General features: G+C 44.1%; 26 non-coding genes across 26 annotated transcripts; 25 read left to right on the top strand and 1 right to left on the bottom strand.

Annotated features, from left to right (window-relative positions):
* Window positions 1-98: 98 nt before the first annotated feature.
* Window positions 99-289, bottom strand: LOC114918991 (U2 spliceosomal RNA). Its single transcript, XR_003807486.2, has one exon. It is a non-coding gene; the product is annotated as a U2 spliceosomal RNA (small nuclear RNA).
* Window positions 290-2,157: 1,868 nt separating this feature from the next.
* trnat-agu (transfer RNA threonine (anticodon AGU)) lies at window positions 2,158-2,231 on the top strand. Its single transcript has one exon. It is a non-coding gene; the product is annotated as a tRNA-Thr (tRNA).
* A 160-nt stretch (window positions 2,232-2,391) lies between these two features.
* trnat-ugu (transfer RNA threonine (anticodon UGU)) lies at window positions 2,392-2,465 on the top strand. Its single transcript has one exon. It is a non-coding gene; the product is annotated as a tRNA-Thr (tRNA).
* Window positions 2,466-2,785: 320 nt separating this feature from the next.
* trnan-guu (transfer RNA asparagine (anticodon GUU)) lies at window positions 2,786-2,859 on the top strand. Its single transcript has one exon. It is a non-coding gene; the product is annotated as a tRNA-Asn (tRNA).
* Window positions 2,860-4,165: 1,306 nt separating this feature from the next.
* On the top strand, window positions 4,166-4,239 carry trnat-agu (transfer RNA threonine (anticodon AGU)). Its single transcript has one exon. It is a non-coding gene; the product is annotated as a tRNA-Thr (tRNA).
* Window positions 4,240-4,399: 160 nt separating this feature from the next.
* On the top strand, window positions 4,400-4,473 carry trnai-uau (transfer RNA isoleucine (anticodon UAU)). The gene has a single exon. It is a non-coding gene; the product is annotated as a tRNA-Thr (tRNA).
* Window positions 4,474-4,793: 320 nt separating this feature from the next.
* Window positions 4,794-4,867, top strand: trnan-guu (transfer RNA asparagine (anticodon GUU)). Its single transcript has one exon. It is a non-coding gene; the product is annotated as a tRNA-Asn (tRNA).
* A 1,306-nt stretch (window positions 4,868-6,173) lies between these two features.
* Window positions 6,174-6,247, top strand: trnat-agu (transfer RNA threonine (anticodon AGU)). Its single transcript has one exon. It is a non-coding gene; the product is annotated as a tRNA-Thr (tRNA).
* A 557-nt stretch (window positions 6,248-6,804) lies between these two features.
* On the top strand, window positions 6,805-6,878 carry trnan-guu (transfer RNA asparagine (anticodon GUU)). The gene has a single exon. It is a non-coding gene; the product is annotated as a tRNA-Asn (tRNA).
* A 1,306-nt stretch (window positions 6,879-8,184) lies between these two features.
* trnat-agu (transfer RNA threonine (anticodon AGU)) lies at window positions 8,185-8,258 on the top strand. Its single transcript has one exon. It is a non-coding gene; the product is annotated as a tRNA-Thr (tRNA).
* A 557-nt stretch (window positions 8,259-8,815) lies between these two features.
* Window positions 8,816-8,889, top strand: trnan-guu (transfer RNA asparagine (anticodon GUU)). Its single transcript has one exon. It is a non-coding gene; the product is annotated as a tRNA-Asn (tRNA).
* Window positions 8,890-10,195: 1,306 nt separating this feature from the next.
* On the top strand, window positions 10,196-10,269 carry trnat-agu (transfer RNA threonine (anticodon AGU)). Its single transcript has one exon. It is a non-coding gene; the product is annotated as a tRNA-Thr (tRNA).
* Window positions 10,270-10,826: 557 nt separating this feature from the next.
* trnan-guu (transfer RNA asparagine (anticodon GUU)) lies at window positions 10,827-10,900 on the top strand. Its single transcript has one exon. It is a non-coding gene; the product is annotated as a tRNA-Asn (tRNA).
* Window positions 10,901-12,206: 1,306 nt separating this feature from the next.
* On the top strand, window positions 12,207-12,280 carry trnat-agu (transfer RNA threonine (anticodon AGU)). Its single transcript has one exon. It is a non-coding gene; the product is annotated as a tRNA-Thr (tRNA).
* Window positions 12,281-12,837: 557 nt separating this feature from the next.
* On the top strand, window positions 12,838-12,911 carry trnan-guu (transfer RNA asparagine (anticodon GUU)). Its single transcript has one exon. It is a non-coding gene; the product is annotated as a tRNA-Asn (tRNA).
* Window positions 12,912-14,217: 1,306 nt separating this feature from the next.
* Window positions 14,218-14,291, top strand: trnat-agu (transfer RNA threonine (anticodon AGU)). The gene has a single exon. It is a non-coding gene; the product is annotated as a tRNA-Thr (tRNA).
* A 557-nt stretch (window positions 14,292-14,848) lies between these two features.
* On the top strand, window positions 14,849-14,922 carry trnan-guu (transfer RNA asparagine (anticodon GUU)). The gene has a single exon. It is a non-coding gene; the product is annotated as a tRNA-Asn (tRNA).
* Window positions 14,923-16,228: 1,306 nt separating this feature from the next.
* Window positions 16,229-16,302, top strand: trnat-agu (transfer RNA threonine (anticodon AGU)). The gene has a single exon. It is a non-coding gene; the product is annotated as a tRNA-Thr (tRNA).
* Window positions 16,303-16,859: 557 nt separating this feature from the next.
* trnan-guu (transfer RNA asparagine (anticodon GUU)) lies at window positions 16,860-16,933 on the top strand. The gene has a single exon. It is a non-coding gene; the product is annotated as a tRNA-Asn (tRNA).
* A 1,306-nt stretch (window positions 16,934-18,239) lies between these two features.
* trnat-agu (transfer RNA threonine (anticodon AGU)) lies at window positions 18,240-18,313 on the top strand. Its single transcript has one exon. It is a non-coding gene; the product is annotated as a tRNA-Thr (tRNA).
* Window positions 18,314-18,870: 557 nt separating this feature from the next.
* On the top strand, window positions 18,871-18,944 carry trnan-guu (transfer RNA asparagine (anticodon GUU)). The gene has a single exon. It is a non-coding gene; the product is annotated as a tRNA-Asn (tRNA).
* Window positions 18,945-20,250: 1,306 nt separating this feature from the next.
* On the top strand, window positions 20,251-20,324 carry trnat-agu (transfer RNA threonine (anticodon AGU)). Its single transcript has one exon. It is a non-coding gene; the product is annotated as a tRNA-Thr (tRNA).
* A 557-nt stretch (window positions 20,325-20,881) lies between these two features.
* Window positions 20,882-20,955, top strand: trnan-guu (transfer RNA asparagine (anticodon GUU)). The gene has a single exon. It is a non-coding gene; the product is annotated as a tRNA-Asn (tRNA).
* Window positions 20,956-22,261: 1,306 nt separating this feature from the next.
* Window positions 22,262-22,335, top strand: trnat-agu (transfer RNA threonine (anticodon AGU)). The gene has a single exon. It is a non-coding gene; the product is annotated as a tRNA-Thr (tRNA).
* Window positions 22,336-22,892: 557 nt separating this feature from the next.
* trnan-guu (transfer RNA asparagine (anticodon GUU)) lies at window positions 22,893-22,966 on the top strand. Its single transcript has one exon. It is a non-coding gene; the product is annotated as a tRNA-Asn (tRNA).
* A 1,306-nt stretch (window positions 22,967-24,272) lies between these two features.
* On the top strand, window positions 24,273-24,346 carry trnat-agu (transfer RNA threonine (anticodon AGU)). Its single transcript has one exon. It is a non-coding gene; the product is annotated as a tRNA-Thr (tRNA).
* Window positions 24,347-24,681: the final 335 nt, after the last annotated feature.

Raw genomic sequence — 24,681 nt, 5'->3', positions numbered from 1 at the left:
GGCAGCATGTCAACGCAGTGACAAAGCCAGGCCAGACTCACACACATATTTCTCTTAAATGCAGTGAAAAGAAAGGATTATTTTAAACACTGAAGAGAGGAGGGTGCACCGTTCCCGGAGGTACTGCAATACCGGGTCGATGCGTGGAGTGGACGGAGCAAGCCCCTGTTCCATCTCCCAAGTCCAAAAATCAATTTAATATATGGTCTCCGGATAGGGGACGTATCAGATATTAAACTGATAAGAACAGATACTACACTTGATCTTAGCCAAAAGGCCGAGAAGCGATGCCCCTGACAGGCTAAGGCCGGCATCACATTCCCCATACAGTCCTCCTCGCCCATGGTCCCGGCAAGCGAGCGTTGCTTTTAAGTGACCGTCGGTAAAACGGAAGAGCAAACTCTTTGATGGAAGCACCTTTAAGATACATGCGTTATGTCAAGCTCTGAAAAATGAGTTCAAACCCTCAACCACCAGATTTATCTGCAGCAGACTTAAGTGAACCAAAAGACAGGAGAAGATTGGGGCCTTTTATTGGCCCACAGCCGTTCTGTAAGGCAGATGTGCCGTGACTGGGATTTCACATTGATCAGAGCAAGGGCTGCTGAATCTGAAACAAATTTGATTGACGAGTGATATTGTGATCTAGCACTAGCAAAGACACTGGCTGCGCACAGCTTTTAAGCCACCTTGGAAATTCTTGCTGTCTGTCTGTTGCTACAGCCAGGTTGGAAGGCAGCATGTCCCTATCTGTTTCCCCCTTATTACTTTCGACAATCCATCAGGGGAGAGCGCGAACGCAGTCCCCCACTACCACAAATTATGCAGTCGAGATTCTCACATTTGGGGCGAGTAAAGCAAATGCTGTTGACTTGGGAGACTTTGTGAGTATGGTCTGTTGTTCAACTGAAAGCAGTTCTCTTGTTCTCCTCTGCTAAAAGCAACACTTGAAGTCATGTTTAAACCTGTTCCGTTAAGTATTGTGTAACACTCTGGACTTTGAATACAGTGATCCCACTTCACAGAGCAGTGTGGCGTTCCATTGGGCATGGTGTTGTTTCAGTAATGATTGCCCTGTAGCTTCCTTTTTTTCAATACCGAAATCAATGCTTTCAAAACACTTTGGGTTAGCGTTAGTTTTGGAACATTTTTTTTGCAGCTTAACAACTGTCTTACAACTACTTCTCACTGAGTGCAATGGGCTTTTAATGATGAGTGCTACAAACTCTTTAGGCAGCAATCTAAGTGTAACAACATTTGTATGGCTTGTGCTGACCAGAAGGTAAAGAGAAAACTTAGGATCGCAGGCTGTTTGAGGAGGATTGGATGACTCCCTGACACCTTAGTTGTTCAAGGGCTTACCCGTGCCTGGAGGACCACAGACCCAATGGCATGCCATGAACATACTGCTTTAAAACCAGGTCCCACCGAGAACCACTGCAGAGCTTCCAGAGAGAGCAGTGAAACAATTTCTTACATGGCAGCACCATGTGTGGACATTAAAGTGCAGGGATTTGGAAAGAGATGGCATGAAGAAATACCGTTGCCACAGAGGATAATATGAGAAAGCAACCTTTGCCAGCTGGCTTAAACATGTGGTCAGTTAAAAGAACAAAGCACTGGCCAGTCCAAGAACACTTTGTCAATTGCTTGACCAGAGCAATGCACAGTTGCACAAAGCTAGGGTCTCCAGGCTGGTCAGAGGCCAGAAATACCCTTGAATGTGTCTGAACATAGAGAATCACTGCTGCAGCTGTACTTCTAGCACTGCATATTCTTGTCCACCTGACATGCAACAACTTGCTAAATAGACATTCCCTGTATCATGGTACAGACAACAGTTGCAAGGAAAAGCACAACTCTGTCAGATATAGAATAGCAAACAATTGTAAGACACAAAATATGTTTATACTTGCGGGATGGCTCAGGGTTATTGTGGCACTTTTCTATCTGTTCCAAAATTGGACCAACAAACATGAATGCTGAGGGGCTGTGAAAACTGGGTGATCAAATGACTTGTGAGAGATTGTCATCTTGGTCTGCTAGCCAACCTTCAACACTGGCATCTTTCCAGCACAGGAGAGTAAAGATGGTAACAAGCTGATTCGATTCAGTTACACACTTAATATGAAACATTCTCCAGACAAAGCAATTGATGGTGCTGTGGCTTAGTTGGTCAAAGTGCCTGTCTAGTAAACAGGAGATCCTGGGTTCAAATCCCAGCAGTGCCTCTTTTGCATTTCCTTATAGTTGGTGGCAATGTCCTAAGTACCGACAGCAGCTTCGGGCAAAAGGCAATGGAAATACAATGTGGCAACCCACCTCAGACACTTTGGAAGGCTTGATGCAGAGATATTTGCAGCAGTTGCCCCAAACTGTAGACTTCCAATGGGCGCTGTAGCTTAGTTGGAGAAAGCACCTGTCTTGTAAACAGGAGATCCTGGGTTCAACTCCCAGCAGTGCCTTCACACATTCACTTGTCTATAAAAGCTTTCAAATGTTCATACCTGGGAGCAGGTCTTTTATTACTTCTCCCCTAAAAACACCTTTCCTAGACAGGGTCAAACCACCCAACGCAACCCCTTCCACAGTACGTTGAAAAGTGATCCGTTGTTACAAGTAGGTGTGATAGAATTCCACTCAACTGTGGATCAGTCTGATTGGAGGGGACACATTGATTTAATCACAAAAGCTGTTTTTCTTTAAAGAAATCATGTAACCGATGTTGGCCTCAGAGTACACAGCATGTCTCAAGTTGCAATCGACAAGCAGAACTGAAGAGCTTGTTTCTGTGGCGCAATCGGCCAGCGCACTCGGCTGTTAACCGAGAGGGTGGTGGTTCAAGCCCACCCAGGGACGAGTAAAGCAAATGCTGTTGACTTGGGAGACTTTGTGATTATGGTCTGTTGTTCAACTGAAAGCAGTTCTCTTGTTCTCCTCTGCTAAAAGCAACACTTGAAGTCATGTTTAAACCTGTTCCGTTAAGTATTGTGTAACACTCTGGACTTTGAATACAGTGATCCCACTTCACAGAGCAGTGTGGCGTTCCATTGGGCATGGTGTTGTTTCAGTAATGATTGCCCTGTAGCTTCCTTTTTTTCAATACCGAAATCAATGCTTTCAAAACACTTTGGGTTAGCGTTAGTTTTGGAACATTTTTTTTGCAGCTTAACAACTGTCTTACAACTACTTCTCACTGAGTGCAATGGGCTTTTAATGATGAGTGCTACAAACTCTTTAGGCAGCAATCTAAGTGTAACAACATTTGTATGGCTTGTGCTGACCAGAAGGTAAAGAGAAAACTTAGGATCGCAGGCTGTTTGAGGAGGATTGGATGACTCCCTGACACCTTAGTTGTTCAAGGGCTTACCCGTGCCTGGAGGACCACAGACCCAATGGCATGCCATGAACATACTGCTTCAAAACCAGGTCCCACCGAGAACCACTGCAGAGCTTCCAGAGAGAGCAGTGAAACAATTTCTTACATGGCAGCACCATGTGTGGACATTAAAGTGCAGGGATTTGGAAAGAGATGGCATGAAGAAATACCGTTGCCACAGAGGATAATATGAGAAAGCAACCTTTGCCAGCTGGCTTAAACATGTGGTCAGTTAAAAGAACAAAGCACTGGCCAGTCCAAGAACACTTTGTCAATTGCTTGACCAGAGCAATGCACAGTTGCACAAAGCTAGGGTCTCCAGGCTGGTCAGAGGCCAGAAATACCCTTGAATGTGTCTGAACATAGAGAATCACTGCTGCAGCCGTACTTCTAGCACTGCATATTCTTGTCCACCTGACATGCAACAACTTGCTAAATAGACATTCCCTGTATCATGGTACAGACAACAGTTGCAAGGAAAAGCACAACTCTGTCAGATATAGAATAGCAAACAATTGTAAGACACAAAATATGTTTATACTTGCGGGATGGCTCAGGGTTATTGTGGCACTTTTCTATCTGTTCCAAAATTGGACCAACAAACATGAATGCTGAGGGGCTGTGAAAACTGGGTGATCAAATGACTTGTGAGAGATTGTCATCTTGGTCTGCTAGCCAACCTTCAACACTGGCATCTTTCCAGCACAGGGGAGTAAAGATGTTAACAAGCTGATTCGATTCAGTTACACACTTAATATGAAACATTCTCAAAGCAAGTCAATTGATGGCGCTGTGGCTTAGTTGGTCAAAGTGCCTGTCTAGTAAACAGGAGATCCTGGGTTCAAATCCCAGCAGTGCCTCTTTTGCATTTCCTTATAGTTGGTGGCAATGTCCTAAGTACCGACAGCAGCTTCGGGCAAAAGGCAATGGAAATACAATGTGGCAACCCACCTCAGACACTTTGGAAGGCTTGATGCAGAGATATTTGCAGCAGTTGCCCCAAACTGTAGACTTCCAATGGGCGCTGTAGCTTAGTTGGAGAAAGCGCCTGTCTTGTAAACAGGAGATCCTGGGTTCAACTCCCAGCAGTGCCTTCACAAATTCACTCATCTATAAAAGCTTTCAATTGTTTATACCTGGAAGCAGGTTTTTTATTACTTGTCCCCTAAAAACAACTTTCCTAGACAGGGTCAAAACACCCAACGCAACCCCTTCCACAGTACGTTGAAAAGTGATCCGTTGTTACAAGTAGGTGTGATAGAATTCCACTCAACTGTGGATCAGTCTGATTGGAGGGGACACATTGATTTCATCACAAAAGCTGTTTTTTTTTAAAGAAATCATGTAACCGATGTTGGCCTCAGAGTACACAGCATGTCTCAAGTTGCAAACGACAAGCAGAACTGAAGAGCATGTCTCTGTGGCGCAATCGGCCAGCGCGCTCGGCTGTTAACCGAGAGGTTGGTGGTTCAAGCCCACCCAGGGACGAGTAAAGCAAATGCTGTTGACTTGTGAGACTTTGTGATTATGGTCTGTTGTTCAACTGAAAGCAGTTCTGTTGTTCTCTTCTGCTAAAAGCAACACTTGAAGTCATGTTTAAACCTGTTCCGTTAAGTATTGTGTAACACTCTGGACTTTGAATACAGTGATCCCACTTCACAGAGCAGTGTGGCGTTCCATTGGGCATGGTGTTGTTTCAGTAATGATTGCCCTGTAGCTTCCTTTTTTTCAATACCGAAATCAATGCTTTCAAAACACTTTGGGTTAGCGTTAGTTTTGGAACATTTTTTTTGCAGCTTAACAACTGTCTTACAACTACTTCTCACTGAGTGCAATGGGCTTTTAATGATGAGTGCTACAAACTCTTTAGGCAGCAATCTAAGTGTAACAACATTTGTATGGCTTGTGCTGACCAGAAGGTAAAGAGAAAACTTAGGATCGCAGGCTGTTTGAGGAGGATTGGATGACTCCCTGACACCTTAGTTGTTCAAGGGCTTACCCGTGCCTGGAGGACCACAGACCCAATGGCATGCCATGAACATACTGCTTCAAAACCAGGTCCCACCGAGAACCACTGCAGAGCTTCCAGAGAGAGCAGTGAAACAATTTCTTACATGGCAGCACCATGTGTGGACATTAAAGTGCAGGGATTTGGAAAGAGATGGCATGAAGAAATACCGTTGCCACAGAGGATAATATGAGAAAGCAACCTTTGCCAGCTGGCTTAAACATGTGGTCAGTTAAAAGAACAAAGCACTGGCCAGTCCAAGAACACTTTGTCAATTGCTTGACCAGAGCAATGCACAGTTGCACAAAGCTAGGGTCTCCAGGCTGGTCAGAGGCCAGAAATATCCTTGAATGTGTCTGAACATAGAGAATCACTGCTGCAGCTGTACTTCTAGCACTGCATATTCTTGTCCACCTGACATGCAACAACTTGCTAAATAGACATTCCCTGTATCATGGTACAGACAACAGTTGCAAGGAAAAGCACAACTCTGTCAGATATAGAATAGCAAACAATTGTAAGACACAAAATATGTTTATACTTGCGGGATGGCTCAGGGTTATTGTGGCACTTTTCTATCTGTTCCAAAATTGGACCAACAAACATGAATGCTGAGGGGCTGTGAAAACTGGGTGATCAAATGACTTGTGAGAGATTGTCATCTTGGTCTGCTAGCCAACCTTCAACACTGGCATCTTTCCAGCACAGGAGAGTAAAGATGGTAACAAGCTGATTCGATTCAGTTACACACTTAATATGAAACATTCTCAAGACAAATCAATTGATGGCGCTGTGGCTTAGTTGGTCAAAGTTCCTGTCTAGTAAACAGGAGATCCTGTGTTCAAATCCCAGCAGTGCCTCTTTTGCATTTCCTTATAGTTGGTGGCAATGTCTTAAGTACCGACAGCAGCTTCGGGCAAAAGGCAATGGAAATACAATGTGGCAACCCACCTCAGACACTTTGGAAGGCTTGATGCAGAGATATTTGCAGCAGTTGCCCCAAACTGTAGACTTCAAATGGGCGCTGTAGCTTAGTTGGAGAAAGCACCTGTCTTGTAAACAGTTGAACACTGCAGGTTCAACTCCCAGCAGTGCCTTCACACATTCACTTGTCTATAAAAGCTTTCAAATGTTCATACCTGGGAGCAGGTCTTTTATTACTTGTCCCCTAAAAACACCTTTCCTAGACAGGGTCAAACCACCCAATGCAACCCCTTCCACAGTACGTTGAAAAGTGATCCGTTGTTACAAGTAGGTGTGATAGAATTCCACTCAACTGTGGATCAGTCTGATTGGAGGGGACACATTGATTTCATCACAAAAGCTGTTTTTTTTTAAAGAAATCATGTAACCGATGTTGGCCTCAGAGTACACAGCATGTCTCAAGTTGCAAACGACAAGCAGAACTGAAGAGCATGTCTCTGTGGCGCAATCGGCCAGCGCGCTCGGCTGTTAACCGAGAGGTTGGTGGTTCAAGCCCACCCAGGGACGAGTAAAGCAAATGCTGTTGACTTGTGAGTCTTTCTGATTATGGTCTGTTGTTCAACTGAAAGCAGTTCTGTTGTTCTCTTCTGCTAAAAGCAACACTTGAAGTCATCTTTAAACCTGTTCCGTTAAGTATTGTGTAACACTCTGGACTTTGAATACAGTGATCCCACTTCACAGAGCAGTGTGGCGTTCCATTGGGCATGGTGTTGTTTCAGTAATGATTGCCCTGTAGCTTCCTTTTTTTCAATACCGAAATCAATGCTTTCAAAACACTTTGGGTTAGCGTTAGTTTTGGAACATTTTTTTTGCAGCTTAACAACTGTCTTACAACTACTTCTCACTGAGTGCAATGGGCTTTTAATGATGAGTGCTACAAACTCTTTAGGCAGCAATCTAAGTGTAACAACATTTGTATGGCTTGTGCTGACCAGAAGGTAAAGAGAAAACTTAGGATCGCAGGCTGTTTGAGGAGGATTGGATGACTCCCTGACACCTTAGTTGTTCAAGGGCTTACCCGTGCCTGGAGGACCACAGACCCAATGGCATGCCATGAACATACTGCTTCAAAACCAGGTCCCACCGAGAACCACTGCAGAGCTTCCAGAGAGAGCAGTGAAACAATTTCTTACATGGCAGCACCATGTGTGGACATTAAAGTGCAGGGATTTGGAAAGAGATGGCATGAAGAAATACCGTTGCCACAGAGGATAATATGAGAAAGCAACCTTTGCCAGCTGGCTTAAACATGTGGTCAGTTAAAAGAACAAAGCACTGGCCAGTCCAAGAACACTTTGTCAATTGCTTGACCAGAGCAATGCACAGTTGCACAAAGCTAGGGTCTCCAGGCTGGTCAGAGGCCAGAAATACCCTTGAATGTGTCTGAACATAGAGAATCACTGCTGCAGCTGTACTTCTAGCACTGCATATTCTTGTCCACCTGACATGCAACAACTTGCTAAATAGACATTCCCTGTATCATGGTACAGACAACAGTTGCAAGGAAAAGCACAACTCTGTCAGATATAGAATAGCAAACAATTGTAAGACACAAAATATGTTTATACTTGCGGGATGGCTCAGGGTTATTGTGGCACTTTTCTATCTGTTCCAAAATTGGACCAACAAACATGAATGCTGAGGGGCTGTGAAAACTGGGTGATCAAATGACTTGTGAGAGATTGTCATCTTGGTCTGCTAGCCAACCTTCAACACTGGCATCTTTCCAGCACAGGAGAGTAAAGATGGTAACAAGCTGATTCGATTCAGTTACACACTTAATATGAAACATTCTCAAGACAAATCAATTGATGGTGCTGTGGCTTAGTTGGTCAAAGTGCCTGCCTAGTAAACAGGAGATCCTGGGTTCAAATCCCAGCAGTGCCTCTTTTGCATTTCCTTATAGTTGGTGGCAATGTCTTAAGTACCGACAGCAGCTTCGGGCAAAAGGCAATGGAAATACAATGTGGCAACCCACCTCAGACACTTTGGAAGGCTTGATGCAGAGATATTTGCAGCAGTTGCCCCAAACTGTAGACTTCAAATGGGCGCTGTAGCTTAGTTGGAGAAAGCACCTGTCTTGTAAACAGTTGAACACTGCAGGTTCAACTCCCAGCAGTGCCTTCACACATTCACTTGTCTATAAAAGCTTTCAAATGTTCATACCTGGGAGCAGGTCTGTTATTACTTGTCCCCTAAAAACACCTTTCCTAGACAGGGTCAAACCACCCAACGCAACCCCTTCCACAGTACGTTGAAAAGTGATCCGTTGTTACAAGTAGGTGTGATAGAATTCCACTCAACTGTGGATCAGTCTGATTGGAGGGGACACATTGATTTCATCACAAAAGCTGTTTTTTTTGAAAGAAATCATGTAACCGATGTTGGCCTCAGAGTACACAGCATGTCTCAAGTTGCAAACGACAAGCAGAACTGAAGAGCATGTCTCTGTGGCGCAATCGGCCAGCGCGCTCGGCTGTTAACCGAGAGGTTGGTGGTTCAAGCCCACCCAGGGACGAGTAAAGCAAATGCTGTTGACTAGTGAGACTTTGTGATTATGGTCTGTTGTTCAACTGAAAGCAGTTCTGTTGTTCTCTTCTGCTAAAAGCAACACTTGAAGTCATCTTTAAACCTGTTCCGTTAAGTATTGTGTAACACTCTGGACTTTGAATACAGTGATCCCACTTCACAGAGCAGTGTGGCGTTCCATTGGGCATGGTGTTGTTTCAGTAATGATTGCCCTGTAGCTTCCTTTTTTTCAATACCGAAATCAATGCTTTCAAAACACTTTGGGTTAGCGTTAGTTTTGGAACATTTTTTTTGCAGCTTAACAACTGTCTTACAACTACTTCTCACTGAGTGCAATGGGCTTTTAATGATGAGTGCTACAAACTCTTTAGGCAGCAATCTAAGTGTAACAACATTTGTATGGCTTGTGCTGACCAGAAGGTAAAGAGAAAACTTAGGATCGCAGGCTGTTTGAGGAGGATTGGATGACTCCCTGACACCTTAGTTGTTCAAGGGCTTACCCGTGCCTGGAGGACCACAGACCCAATGGCATGCCATGAACATACTGCTTCAAAACCAGGTCCCACCGAGAACCACTGCAGAGCTTCCAGAGAGAGCAGTGAAACAATTTCTTACATGGCAGCACCATGTGTGGACATTAAAGTGCAGGGATTTGGAAAGAGATGGCATGAAGAAATACCGTTGCCACAGAGGATAATATGAGAAAGCAACCTTTGCCAGCTGGCTTAAACATGTGGTCAGTTAAAAGAACAAAGCACTGGCCAGTCCAAGAACACTTTGTCAATTGCTTGACCAGAGCAATGCACAGTTGCACAAAGCTAGGGTCTCCAGGCTGGTCAGAGGCCAGAAATACCCTTGAATGTGTCTGAACATAGAGAATCACTGCTGCAGCTGTACTTCTAGCACTGCATATTCTTGTCCACCTGACATGCAACAACTTGCTAAATAGACATTCCCTGTATCATGGTACAGACAACAGTTGCAAGGAAAAGCACAACTCTGTCAGATATAGAATAGCAAACAATTGTAAGACACAAAATATGTTTATACTTGCGGGATGGCTCAGGGTTATTGTGGCACTTTTCTATCTGTTCCAAAATTGGACCAACAAACATGAATGCTGAGGGGCTGTGAAAACTGGGTGATCAAATGACTTGTGAGAGATTGTCATCTTGGTCTGCTAGCCAACCTTCAACACTGGCATCTTTCCAGCACAGGAGAGTAAAGATGGTAACAAGCTGATTCGATTCAGTTACACACTTAATATGAAACATTCTCAAGACAAATCAATTGATGGTGCTGTGGCTTAGTTGGTCAAAGTGCCTGCCTAGTAAACAGGAGATCCTGGGTTCAAATCCCAGCAGTGCCTCTTTTGCATTTCCTTATAGTTGGTGGCAATGTCTTAAGTACCGACAGCAGCTTCGGGCAAAAGGCAATGGAAATACAATGTGGCAACCCACCTCAGACACTTTGGAAGGCTTGATGCAGAGATATTTGCAGCAGTTGCCCCAAACTGTAGACTTCAAATGGGCGCTGTAGCTTAGTTGGAGAAAGCACCTGTCTTGTAAACAGTTGAACACTGCAGGTTCAACTCCCAGCAGTGCCTTCACACATTCACTTGTCTATAAAAGCTTTCAAATGTTCATACCTGGGAGCAGGTCTTTTATTACTTGTCCCCTAAAAACACCTTTCCTAGACAGGGTCAAACCACCCAACGCAACCCCTTCCACAGTACGTTGAAAAGTGATCCGTTGTTACAAGTAGGTGTGATAGAATTCCACTCAACTGTGGATCAGTCTGATTGGAGGGGACACATTGATTTCATCACAAAAGCTGTTTTTTTTTAAAGAAATCATGTAACCGATGTTGGCCTCAGAGTACACAGCATGTCTCAAGTTGCAAACGACAAGCAGAACTGAAGAGCATGTCTCTGTGGCGCAATCGGCCAGCGCGCTCGGCTGTTAACCGAGAGGTTGGTGGTTCAAGCCCACCCAGGGACGAGTAAAGCAAATGCTGTTGACTTGTGAGACTTTGTGATTATGGTCTGTTGTTCAACTGAAAGCAGTTCTGTTGTTCTCTTCTGCTAAAAGCAACACTTGAAGTCATCTTTAAACCTGTTCCGTTAAGTATTGTGTAACACTCTGGACTTTGAATACAGTGATCCCACTTCACAGAGCAGTGTGGCGTTCCATTGGGCATGGTGTTGTTTCAGTAATGATTGCCCTGTAGCTTCCTTTTTTTCAATACCGAAATCAATGCTTTCAAAACACTTTGGGTTAGCGTTAGTTTTGGAACATTTTTTTTGCAGCTTAACAACTGTCTTACAACTACTTCTCACTGAGTGCAATGGGCTTTTAATGATGAGTGCTACAAACTCTTTAGGCAGCAATCTAAGTGTAACAACATTTGTATGGCTTGTGCTGACCAGAAGGTAAAGAGAAAACTTAGGATCGCAGGCTGTTTGAGGAGGATTGGATGACTCCCTGACACCTTAGTTGTTCAAGGGCTTACCCGTGCCTGGAGGACCACAGACCCAATGGCATGCCATGAACATACTGCTTCAAAACCAGGTCCCACCGAGAACCACTGCAGAGCTTCCAGAGAGAGCAGTGAAACAATTTCTTACATGGCAGCACCATGTGTGGACATTAAAGTGCAGGGATTTGGAAAGAGATGGCATGAAGAAATACCGTTGCCACAGAGGATAATATGAGAAAGCAACCTTTGCCAGCTGGCTTAAACATGTGGTCAGTTAAAAGAACAAAGCACTGGCCAGTCCAAGAACACTTTGTCAATTGCTTGACCAGAGCAATGCACAGTTGCACAAAGCTAGGGTCTCCAGGCTGGTCAGAGGCCAGAAATACCCTTGAATGTGTCTGAACATAGAGAATCACTGCTGCAGCCGTACTTCTAGCACTGCATATTCTTGTCCACCTGACATGCAACAACTTGCTAAATAGACATTCCCTGTATCATGGTACAGACAACAGTTGCAAGGAAAAGCACAACTCTGTCAGATATAGAATAGCAAACAATTGTAAGACACAAAATATGTTTATACTTGCGGGATGGCTCAGGGTTATTGTGGCACTTTTCTATCTGTTCCAAAATTGGACCAACAAACATGAATGCTGAGGGGCTGTGAAAACTGGGTGATCAAATGACTTGTGAGAGATTGTCATCTTGGTCTGCTAGCCAACCTTCAACACTGGCATCTTTCCAGCACAGGAGAGTAAAGATGGTAACAAGCTGATTCGATTCAGTTACACACTTAATATGAAACATTCTCAAGACAAATCAATTGATGGCGCTGTGGCTTAGTTGGTCAAAGTGCCTGTCTAGTAAACAGGAGATCCTGGGTTCAAATCCCAGCAGTGCCTCTTTTGCATTTCCTTATAGTTGGTGGCAATGTCCTAAGTACCGACAGCAGCTTCGGGCAAAAGGCAATGGAAATACAATGTGGCAACCCACCTCAGACACTTTGGAAGGCTTGATGCAGAGATATTTGCAGCAGTTGCCCCAAACTGTAGACTTCAAATGGGCGCTGTAGCTTAGTTGGAGAAAGCACCTGTCTTGTAAACAGTTGAACACTGCAGGTTCAACTCCCAGCAGTGCCTTCACACATTCACTTGTCTATAAAAGCTTTCAAATGTTCATACCTGGGAGCAGGTCTTTTATTACTTGTCCCCTAAAAACACCTTTCCTAGACAGGGTCAAACCACCCAATGCAACCCCTTCCACAGTACGTTGAAAAGTGATCCGTTGTTACAAGTAGGTGTGATAGAATTCCACTCAACTGTGGATCAGTCTGATTGGAGGGGACACATTGATTTCATCACAAAAGCTGTTTTTTTTTAAAGAAATCATGTAACCGATGTTGGCCTCAGAGTACACAGCATGTCTCAAGTTGCAAACGACAAGCAGAACTGAAGAGCATGTCTCTGTGGCGCAATCGGCCAGCGCGCTCGGCTGTTAACCGAGAGGTTGGTGGTTCAAGCCCACCCAGGGACGAGTAAAGCAAATGCTGTTGACTTGTGAGACTTTGTGATTATGGTCTGTTGTTCAACTGAAAGCAGTTCTGTTGTTCTCTTCTGCTAAAAGCAACACTTGAAGTCATCTTTAAACCTGTTCCGTTAAGTATTGTGTAACACTCTGGACTTTGAATACAGTGATCCCACTTCACAGAGCAGTGTGGCGTTCCATTGGGCATGGTGTTGTTTCAGTAATGATTGCCCTGTAGCTTCCTTTTTTTCAATACCGAAATCAATGCTTTCAAAACACTTTGGGTTAGCGTTAGTTTTGGAACATTTTTTTTGCAGCTTAACAACTGTCTTACAACTACTTCTCACTGAGTGCAATGGGCTTTTAATGATGAGTGCTACAAACTCTTTAGGCAGCAATCTAAGTGTAACAACATTTGTATGGCTTGTGCTGACCAGAAGGTAAAGAGAAAACTTAGGATCGCAGGCTGTTTGAGGAGGATTGGATGACTCCCTGACACCTTAGTTGTTCAAGGGCTTACCCGTGCCTGGAGGACCACAGACCCAATGGCATGCCATGAACATACTGCTTCAAAACCAGGTCCCACCGAGAACCACTGCAGAGCTTCCAGAGAGAGCAGTGAAACAATTTCTTACATGGCAGCACCATGTGTGGACATTAAAGTGCAGGGATTTGGAAAGAGATGGCATGAAGAAATACCGTTGCCACAGAGGATAATATGAGAAAGCAACCTTTGCCAGCTGGCTTAAACATGTGGTCAGTTAAAAGAACAAAGCACTGGCCAGTCCAAGAACACTTTGTCAATTGCTTGACCAGAGCAATGCACAGTTGCACAAAGCTAGGGTCTCCAGGCTGGTCAGAGGCCAGAAATACCCTTGAATGTGTCTGAACATAGAGAATCACTGCTGCAGCTGTACTTCTAGCACTGCATATTCTTGTCCACCTGACATGCAACAACTTGCTAAATAGACATTCCCTGTATCATGGTACAGACAACAGTTGCAAGGAAAAGCACAACTCTGTCAGATATAGAATAGCAAACAATTGTAAGACACAAAATATGTTTATACTTGCGGGATGGCTCAGGGTTATTGTGGCACTTTTCTATCTGTTCCAAAATTGGACCAACAAACATGAATGCTGAGGGGCTGTGAAAACTGGGTGATCAAATGACTTGTGAGAGATTGTCATCTTGGTCTGCTAGCCAACCTTCAACACTGGCATCTTTCCAGCACAGGAGAGTAAAGATGGTAACAAGCTGATTCGATTCAGTTACACACTTAATATGAAACATTCTCAAGACAAATCAATTGATGGTGCTGTGGCTTAGTTGGTCAAAGTGCCTGCCTAGTAAACAGGAGATCCTGGGTTCAAATCCCAGCAGTGCCTCTTTTGCATTTCCTTATAGTTGGTGGCAATGTCTTAAGTACCGACAGCAGCTTCGGGCAAAAGGCAATGGAAATACAATGTGGCAACCCACCTCAGACACTTTGGAAGGCTTGATGCAGAGATATTTGCAGCAGTTGCCCCAAACTGTAGACTTCAAATGGGCGCTGTAGCTTAGTTGGAGAAAGCACCTGTCTTGTAAACAGTTGAACACTGCAGGTTCAACTCCCAGCAGTGCCTTCACACATTCACTTGTCTATAAAAGCTTTCAAATGTTCATACCTGGGAGCAGGTCTTTTATTACTTGTCCCCTAAAAACACCTTTCCTAGACAGGGTCAAACCACCCAACGCAACCCCTTCCACAGTACGTTGAAAAGTGATCCGTTGTTACAAGTAGGTGTGATAGAATTCCACTCAACTGTGGATCAGTCTGATTGGAGGGGACACATTGATTTCATCACAAAAGCTGTTTTTTTTTAAAGAAATCATGTAACCGATGTTGGCCTCAGAGTACACAGCATGTCTCAAGTTGCAAACGACAAGCAGAACTGAAGAGCATGTCTCTGTGGCGCAATCGGCCAGCGCGCTCGGCTGTTAACCGAGAGGTTGGTGGTTCAAGCCCACCCAGGGACGAGTAAAGCAAATGCTGTTGACTTGTGAGACTTTGTGATTATGGTCTGTTGTTCAACTGAAAGCAGTTCTGTTGTTCTCTTCTGCTAAAAGCAACACTTGAAGTCATCTTTAAACCTGTTCCGTTAAGTATTGTGTAACACTCTGGACTTTGAATACAGTGATCCCACTTCACAGAGCAGTGTGGCGTTCCATTGGGCATGGTGTTGTTTCAGTAATGATTGCCCTGTAGCTTCCTTTTTTTCAATACCGAAATCAATGCTTTCAAAACACTTTGGGTTAGCGTTAGTTTTGGAACATTTTTTTTGCAGCTTAACAACTGTCTTACAACTACTTCTCACTGAGTGCAATGGGCTTTTAATGATGAGTGCTACAAACTCTTTAGGCAGCAATCTAAGTGTAACAACATTTGTATGGCTTGTGCTGACCAGAAGGTAAAGAGAAAACTTAGGATCGCAGGCTGTTTGAGGAGGATTGGATGACTCCCTGACACCTTAGTTGTTCAAGGGCTTACCCGTGCCTGGAGGACCACAGACCCAATGGCATGCCATGAACATACTGCTTCAAAACCAGGTCCCACCGAGAACCACTGCAGAGCTTCCAGAGAGAGCAGTGAAACAATTTCTTACATGGCAGCACCATGTGTGGACATTAAAGTGCAGGGATTTGGAAAGAGATGGCATGAAGAAATACCGTTGCCACAGAGGATAATATGAGAAAGCAACCTTTGCCAGCTGGCTTAAACATGTGGTCAGTTAAAAGAACAAAGCACTGGCCAGTCCAAGAACACTTTGTCAATTGCTTGACCAGAGCAATGCACAGTTGCACAAAGCTAGGGTCTCCAGGCTGGTCAGAGGCCAGAAATACCCTTGAATGTGTCTGAACATAGAGAATCACTGCTGCAGCCGTACTTCTAGCACTGCATATTCTTGTCCACCTGACATGCAACAACTTGCTAAATAGACATTCCCTGTATCATGGTACAGACAACAGTTGCAAGGAAAAGCACAACTCTGTCAGATATAGAATAGCAAACAATTGTAAGACACAAAATATGTTTATACTTGCGGGATGGCTCAGGGTTATTGTGGCACTTTTCTATCTGTTCCAAAATTGGACCAACAAACATGAATGCTGAGGGGCTGTGAAAACTGGGTGATCAAATGACTTGTGAGAGATTGTCATCTTGGTCTGCTAGCCAACCTTCAACACTGGCATCTTTCCAGCACAGGAGAGTAAAGATGGTAACAAGCTGATTCGATTCAGTTACACACTTAATATGAAACATTCTCAAGACAAATCAATTGATGGCGCTGTGGCTTAGTTGGTCAAAGTGCCTGTCTAGTAAACAGGAGATCCTGGGTTCAAATCCCAGCAGTGCCTCTTTTGCATTTCCTTATAGTTGGTGGCAATGTCCTAAGTACCGACAGCAGCTTCGGGCAAAAGGCAATGGAAATACAATGTGGCAACCCACCTCAGACACTTTGGAAGGCTTGATGCAGAGATATTTGCAGCAGTTGCCCCAAACTGTAGACTTCAAATGGGCGCTGTAGCTTAGTTGGAGAAAGCACCTGTCTTGTAAACAGTTGAACACTGCAGGTTCAACTCCCAGCAGTGCCTTCACACATTCACTTGTCTATAAAAGCTTTCAAATGTTCATACCTGGGAGCAGGTCTTTTATTACTTGTCCCCTAAAAACACCTTTCCTAGACAGGGTCAAACCACCCAATGCAACCCCTTCCACAGTACGTTGAAAAGTGATCCGTTGTTACAAGTAGGTGTGATAGAATTCCACTCAACTGTGGATCAGTCTGATTGGAGGGGACACATTGATTTCATCACAAAAGCTGTTTTTTTTTAAAGAAATCATGTAACCGATGTTGGCCTCAGAGTACACAGCATGTCTCAAGTTGCAAACGACAAGCAGAACTGAAGAGCATGTCTCTGTGGCGCAATCGGCCAGCGCGCTCGGCTGTTAACCGAGAGGTTGGTGGTTCAAGCCCACCCAGGGACGAGTAAAGCAAATGCTGTTGACTTGTGAGACTTTGTGATTATGGTCTGTTGTTCAACTGAAAGCAGTTCTGTTGTTCTCTTCTGCTAAAAGCAACACTTGAAGTCATCTTTAAACCTGTTCCGTTAAGTATTGTGTAACACTCTGGACTTTGAATACAGTGATCCCACTTCACAGAGCAGTGTGGCGTTCCATTGGGCATGGTGTTGTTTCAGTAATGATTGCCCTGTAGCTTCCTTTTTTTCAATACCGAAATCAATGCTTTCAAAACACTTTGGGTTAGCGTTAGTTTTGGAACATTTTTTTTGCAGCTTAACAACTGTCTTACAACTACTTCTCACTGAGTGCAATGGGCTTTTAATGATGAGTGCTACAAACTCTTTAGGCAGCAATCTAAGTGTAACAACATTTGTATGGCTTGTGCTGACCAGAAGGTAAAGAGAAAACTTAGGATCGCAGGCTGTTTGAGGAGGATTGGATGACTCCCTGACACCTTAGTTGTTCAAGGGCTTACCCGTGCCTGGAGGACCACAGACCCAATGGCATGCCATGAACATACTGCTTCAAAACCAGGTCCCACCGAGAACCACTGCAGAGCTTCCAGAGAGAGCAGTGAAACAATTTCTTACATGGCAGCACCATGTGTGGACATTAAAGTGCAGGGATTTGGAAAGAGATGGCATGAAGAAATACCGTTGCCACAGAGGATAATATGAGAAAGCAACCTTTGCCAGCTGGCTTAAACATGTGGTCAGTTAAAAGAACAAAGCACTGGCCAGTCCAAGAACACTTTGTCAATTGCTTGACCAGAGCAATGCACAGTTGCACAAAGCTAGGGTCTCCAGGCTGGTCAGAGGCCAGAAATACCCTTGAATGTGTCTGAACATAGAGAATCACTGCTGCAGCTGTACTTCTAGCACTGCATATTCTTGTCCACCTGACATGCAACAACTTGCTAAATAGACATTCCCTGTATCATGGTACAGACAACAGTTGCAAGGAAAAGCACAACTCTGTCAGATATAGAATAGCAAACAATTGTAAGACACAAAATATGTTTATACTTGCGGGATGGCTCAGGGTTATTGTGGCACTTTTCTATCTGTTCCAAAATTGGACCAACAAACATGAATGCTGAGGGGCTGTGAAAACTGGGTGATCAAATGACTTGTGAGAGATTGTCATCTTGGTCTGCTAGCCAACCTTCAACACTGGCATCTTTCCAGCACAGGAGAGTAAAGATGGTAACAAGCTGATTCGATTCAGTTACACACTTAATATGAAACATTCTCAAGACAAATCAATTGATGGTGCTGTGGCTTAGTTGGTCAAAGTGCCTGTCTAGTAAACAGGAGCTCCTGGGTTCAAATCCCAGCAGTGCCTCTTTTGCATTTCCTTATAGTTGGTGGCAATGTCTTAAGTACCGACAGCAGCTTCGGGCAAAAGGCAATGGAAATACAATGTGGCAACCCACCTCAGACACTTTGGAAGGCTTGATGCAGAGATATTTGCAGCAGTTGCCCCAAACTGTAGACTTCAAATGGGCGCTGTAGCTTAGTTGGAGAAAGCACCTGTCTTGTAAACAGTTGAACACTGCAGGTTCAACTCCCAGCAGTGCCTTCACACATTCACTTGTCTATAAAAGCTTTCAAATGTTCATACCTGGGAGCAGGTCTTTTATTACTTGTCCCCTAAAAACACCTTTCCTAGACAGGGTCAAACCACCCAACGCAACCCCTTCCACAGTACGTTGAAAAGTGATCCGTTGTTACAAGTAGGTGTGATAGAATTCCACTCAACTGTGGATCAGTCTGATTGGAGGGGACACATTGATTTCATCACAAAAGCTGTTTTTTTTTAAAGAAATCATGTAACCGATGTTGGCCTCAGAGTACACAGCATGTCTCAAGTTGCAAACGACAAGCAGAACTGAAGAGCATGTCTCTGTGGCGCAATCGGCCAGCGCGCTCGGCTGTTAACCGAGAGGTTGGTGGTTCAAGCCCACCCAGGGACGAGTAAAGCAAATGCTGTTGACTTGTGAGACTTTGTGATTATGGTCTGTTGTTCAACTGAAAGCAGTTCTGTTGTTCTCTTCTGCTAAAAGCAACACTTGAAGTCATCTTTAAACCTGTTCCGTTAAGTATTGTGTAACACTCTGGACTTTGAATACAGTGATCCCACTTCACAGAGCAGTGTGGCGTTCCATTGGGCATGGTGTTGTTTCAGTAATGATTGCCCTGTAGCTTCCTTTTTTTCAATACCGAAATCAATGCTTTCAAAACACTTTGGGTTAGCGTTAGTTTTGGAACATTTTTTTTGCAGCTTAACAACTGTCTTACAACTACTTCTCACTGAGTGCAATGGGCTTTTAATGATGAGTGCTACAAACTCTTTAGGCAGCAATCTAAGTGTAACAACATTTGTATGGCTTGTGCTGACCAGAAGGTAAAGAGAAAACTTAGGATCGCAGGCTGTTTGAGGAGGATTGGATGACTCCCTGACACCTTAGTTGTTCAAGGGCTTACCCGTGCCTGGAGGACCACAGACCCAATGGCATGCCATGAACATACTGCTTCAAAACCAGGTCCCACCGAGAACCACTGCAGAGCTTCCAGAGAGAGCAGTGAAACAATTTCTTACATGGCAGCACCATGTGTGGACATTAAAGTGCAGGGATTTGGAAAGAGATGGCATGAAGAAATACCGTTGCCACAGAGGATAATATGAGAAAGCAACCTTTGCCAGCTGGCTTAAACATGTGGTCAGTTAAAAGAACAAAGCACTGGCCAGTCCAAGAACACTTTGTCAATTGCTTGACCAGAGCAATGCACAGTTGCACAAAGCTAGGGTCTCCAGGCTGGTCAGAGGCCAGAAATACCCTTGAATGTGTCTGAACATAGAGAATCACTGCTGCAGCCGTACTTCTAGCACTGCATATTCTTGTCCACCTGACATGCAACAACTTGCTAAATAGACATTCCCTGTATCATGGTACAGACAACAGTTGCAAGGAAAAGCACAACTCTGTCAGATATAGAATAGCAAACAATTGTAAGACACAAAATATGTTTATACTTGCGGGATGGCTCAGGGTTATTGTGGCACTTTTCTATCTGTTCCAAAATTGGACCAACAAACATGAATGCTGAGGGGCTGTGAAAACTGGGTGATCAAATGACTTGTGAGAGATTGTCATCTTGGTCTGCTAGCCAACCTTCAACACTGGCATCTTTCCAGCACAGGAGAGTAAAGATGGTAACAAGCTGATTCGATTCAGTTACACACTTAATATGAAACATTCTCAAGACAAATCAATTGATGGCGCTGTGGCTTAGTTGGTCAAAGTGCCTGTCTAGTAAACAGGAGATCCTGGGTTCAAATCCCAGCAGTGCCTCTTTTGCATTTCCTTATAGTTGGTGGCAATGTCCTAAGTACCGACAGCAGCTTCGGGCAAAAGGCAATGGAAATACAATGTGGCAACCCACCTCAGACACTTTGGAAGGCTTGATGCAGAGATATTTGCAGCAGTTGCCCCAAACTGTAGACTTCAAATGGGCGCTGTAGCTTAGTTGGAGAAAGCACCTGTCTTGTAAACAGTTGAACACTGCAGGTTCAACTCCCAGCAGTGCCTTCACACATTCACTTGTCTATAAAAGCTTTCAAATGTTCATACCTGGGAGCAGGTCTTTTATTACTTGTCCCCTAAAAACACCTTTCCTAGACAGGGTCAAACCACCCAATGCAACCCCTTCCACAGTACGTTGAAAAGTGATCCGTTGTTACAAGTAGGTGTGATAGAATTCCACTCAACTGTGGATCAGTCTGATTGGAGGGGACACATTGATTTCATCACAAAAGCTGTTTTTTTTTAAAGAAATCATGTAACCGATGTTGGCCTCAGAGTACACAGCATGTCTCAAGTTGCAAACGACAAGCAGAACTGAAGAGCATGTCTCTGTGGCGCAATCGGCCAGCGCGCTCGGCTGTTAACCGAGAGGTTGGTGGTTCAAGCCCACCCAGGGACGAGTAAAGCAAATGCTGTTGACTTGTGAGACTTTGTGATTATGGTCTGTTGTTCAACTGAAAGCAGTTCTGTTGTTCTCTTCTGCTAAAAGCAACACTTGAAGTCATCTTTAAACCTGTTCCGTTAAGTATTGTGTAACACTCTGGACTTTGAATACAGTGATCCCACTTCACAGAGCAGTGTGGCGTTCCATTGGGCATGGTGTTGTTTCAGTAATGATTGCCCTGTAGCTTCCTTTTTTTCAATACCGAAATCAATGCTTTCAAAACACTTTGGGTTAGCGTTAGTTTTGGAACATTTTTTTTGCAGCTTAACAACTGTCTTACAACTACTTCTCACTGAGTGCAATGGGCTTTTAATGATGAGTGCTACAAACTCTTTAGGCAGCAATCTAAGTGTAACAACATTTGTATGGCTTGTGCTGACCAGAAGGTAAAGAGAAAACTTAGGATCGCAGGCTGTTTGAGGAGGATTGGATGACTCCCTGACACCTTAGTTGTTCAAGGGCTTACCCGTGCCTGGAGGACCACAGACCCAATGGCATGCCATGAACATACTGCTTCAAAACCAGGTCCCACCGAGAACCACTGCAGAGCTTCCAGAGAGAGCAGTGAAACAATTTCTTACATGGCAGCACCATGTGTGGACATTAAAGTGCAGGGATTTGGAAAGAGATGGCATGAAGAAATACCGTTGCCACAGAGGATAATATGAGAAAGCAACCTTTGCCAGCTGGCTTAAACATGTGGTCAGTTAAAAGAACAAAGCACTGGCCAGTCCAAGAACACTTTGTCAATTGCTTGACCAGAGCAATGCACAGTTGCACAAAGCTAGGGTCTCCAGGCTGGTCAGAGGCCAGAAATACCCTTGAATGTGTCTGAACATAGAGAATCACTGCTGCAGCTGTACTTCTAGCACTGCATATTCTTGTCCACCTGACATGCAACAACTTGCTAAATAGACATTCCCTGTATCATGGTACAGACAACAGTTGCAAGGAAAAGCACAACTCTGTCAGATATAGAATAGCAAACAATTGTAAGACACAAAATATGTTTATACTTGCGGGATGGCTCAGGGTTATTGTGGCACTTTTCTATCTGTTCCAAAATTGGACCAACAAACATGAATGCTGAGGGGCTGTGAAAACTGGGTGATCAAATGACTTGTGAGAGATTGTCATCTTGGTCTGCTAGCCAACCTTCAACACTGGCATCTTTCCAGCACAGGAGAGTAAAGATGGTAACAAGCTGATTCGATTCAGTTACACACTTAATATGAAACATTCTCAAGACAAATCAATTGATGGTGCTGTGGCTTAGTTGGTCAAAGTGCCTGCCTAGTAAACAGGAGATCCTGGGTTCAAATCCCAGCAGTGCCTCTTTTGCATTTCCTTATAGTTGGTGGCAATGTCTTAAGTACCGACAGCAGCTTCGGGCAAAAGGCAATGGAAATACAATGTGGCAACCCACCTCAGACACTTTGGAAGGCTTGATGCAGAGATATTTGCAGCAGTTGCCCCAAACTGTAGACTTCAAATGGGCGCTGTAGCTTAGTTGGAGAAAGCACCTGTCTTGTAAACAGTTGAACACTGCAGGTTCAACTCCCAGCAGTGCCTTCACACATTCACTTGTCTATAAAAGCTTTCAAATGTTCATACCTGGGAGCAGGTCTTTTATTACTTGTCCCCTAAAAACACCTTTCCTAGACAGGGTCAAACCACCCAACGCAACCCCTTCCACAGTACGTTGAAAAGTGATCCGTTGTTACAAGTAGGTGTGATAGAATTCCACTCAACTGTGGATCAGTCTGATTGGAGGGGACACATTGATTTCATCACAAAAGCTGTTTTTTTTTAAAGAAATCATGTAACCGATGTTGGCCTCAGAGTACACAGCATGTCTCAAGTTGCAAACGACAAGCAGAACTGAAGAGCATGTCTCTGTGGCGCAATCGGCCAGCGCGCTCGGCTGTTAACCGAGAGGTTGGTGGTTCAAGCCCACCCAGGGACGAGTAAAGCAAATGCTGTTGACTTGTGAGACTTTGTGATTATGGTCTGTTGTTCAACTGAAAGCAGTTCTGTTGTTCTCTTCTGCTAAAAGCAACACTTGAAGTCATCTTTAAACCTGTTCCGTTAAGTATTGTGTAACACTCTGGACTTTGAATACAGTGATCCCACTTCACAGAGCAGTGTGGCGTTCCATTGGGCATGGTGTTGTTTCAGTAATGATTGCCCTGTAGCTTCCTTTTTTTCAATACCGAAATCAATGCTTTCAAAACACTTTGGGTTAGCGTTAGTTTTGGAACATTTTTTTTGCAGCTTAACAACTGTCTTACAACTACTTCTCACTGAGTGCAATGGGCTTTTAATGATGAGTGCTACAAACTCTTTAGGCAGCAATCTAAGTGTAACAACATTTGTATGGCTTGTGCTGACCAGAAGGTAAAGAGAAAACTTAGGATCGCAGGCTGTTTGAGGAGGATTGGATGACTCCCTGACACCTTAGTTGTTCAAGGGCTTACCCGTGCCTGGAGGACCACAGACCCAATGGCATGCCATGAACATACTGCTTCAAAACCAGGTCCCACCGAGAACCACTGCAGAGCTTCCAGAGAGAGCAGTGAAACAATTTCTTACATGGCAGCACCATGTGTGGACATTAAAGTGCAGGGATTTGGAAAGAGATGGCATGAAGAAATACCGTTGCCACAGAGGATAATATGAGAAAGCAACCTTTGCCAGCTGGCTTAAACATGTGGTCAGTTAAAAGAACAAAGCACTGGCCAGTCCAAGAACACTTTGTCAATTGCTTGACCAGAGCAATGCACAGTTGCACAAAGCTAGGGTCTCCAGGCTGGTCAGAGGCCAGAAATACCCTTGAATGTGTCTGAACATAGAGAATCACTGCTGCAGCCGTACTTCTAGCACTGCATATTCTTGTCCACCTGACATGCAACAACTTGCTAAATAGACATTCCCTGTATCATGGTACAGACAACAGTTGCAAGGAAAAGCACAACTCTGTCAGATATAGAATAGCAAACAATTGTAAGACACAAAATATGTTTATACTTGCGGGATGGCTCAGGGTTATTGTGGCACTTTTCTATCTGTTCCAAAATTGGACCAACAAACATGAATGCTGAGGGGCTGTGAAAACTGGGTGATCAAATGACTTGTGAGAGATTGTCATCTTGGTCTGCTAGCCAACCTTCAACACTGGCATCTTTCCAGCACAGGAGAGTAAAGATGGTAACAAGCTGATTCGATTCAGTTACACACTTAATATGAAACATTCTCAAGACAAATCAATTGATGGCGCTGTGGCTTAGTTGGTCAAAGTGCCTGTCTAGTAAACAGGAGATCCTGGGTTCAAATCCCAGCAGTGCCTCTTTTGCATTTCCTTATAGTTGGTGGCAATGTCCTAAGTACCGACAGCAGCTTCGGGCAAAAGGCAATGGAAATACAATGTGGCAACCCACCTCAGACACTTTGGAAGGCTTGATGCAGAGATATTTGCAGCAGTTGCCCCAAACTGTAGACTTCAAATGGGCGCTGTAGCTTAGTTGGAGAAAGCACCTGTCTTGTAAACAGTTGAACACTGCAGGTTCAACTCCCAGCAGTGCCTTCACACATTCACTTGTCTATAAAAGCTTTCAAATGTTCATACCTGGGAGCAGGTCTTTTATTACTTGTCCCCTAAAAACACCTTTCCTAGACAGGGTC

This window comes from Labrus bergylta, chromosome 23 (assembly GCF_963930695.1).
Source record: "Labrus bergylta chromosome 23, fLabBer1.1, whole genome shotgun sequence".
Classification (NCBI taxonomy): domain Eukaryota; kingdom Metazoa; phylum Chordata; class Actinopteri; order Labriformes; family Labridae; genus Labrus; species Labrus bergylta.
The sequence above is the reverse complement of the archived record's forward strand: the minus strand, read 5'-3'. Positions and strand labels throughout refer to the sequence as shown.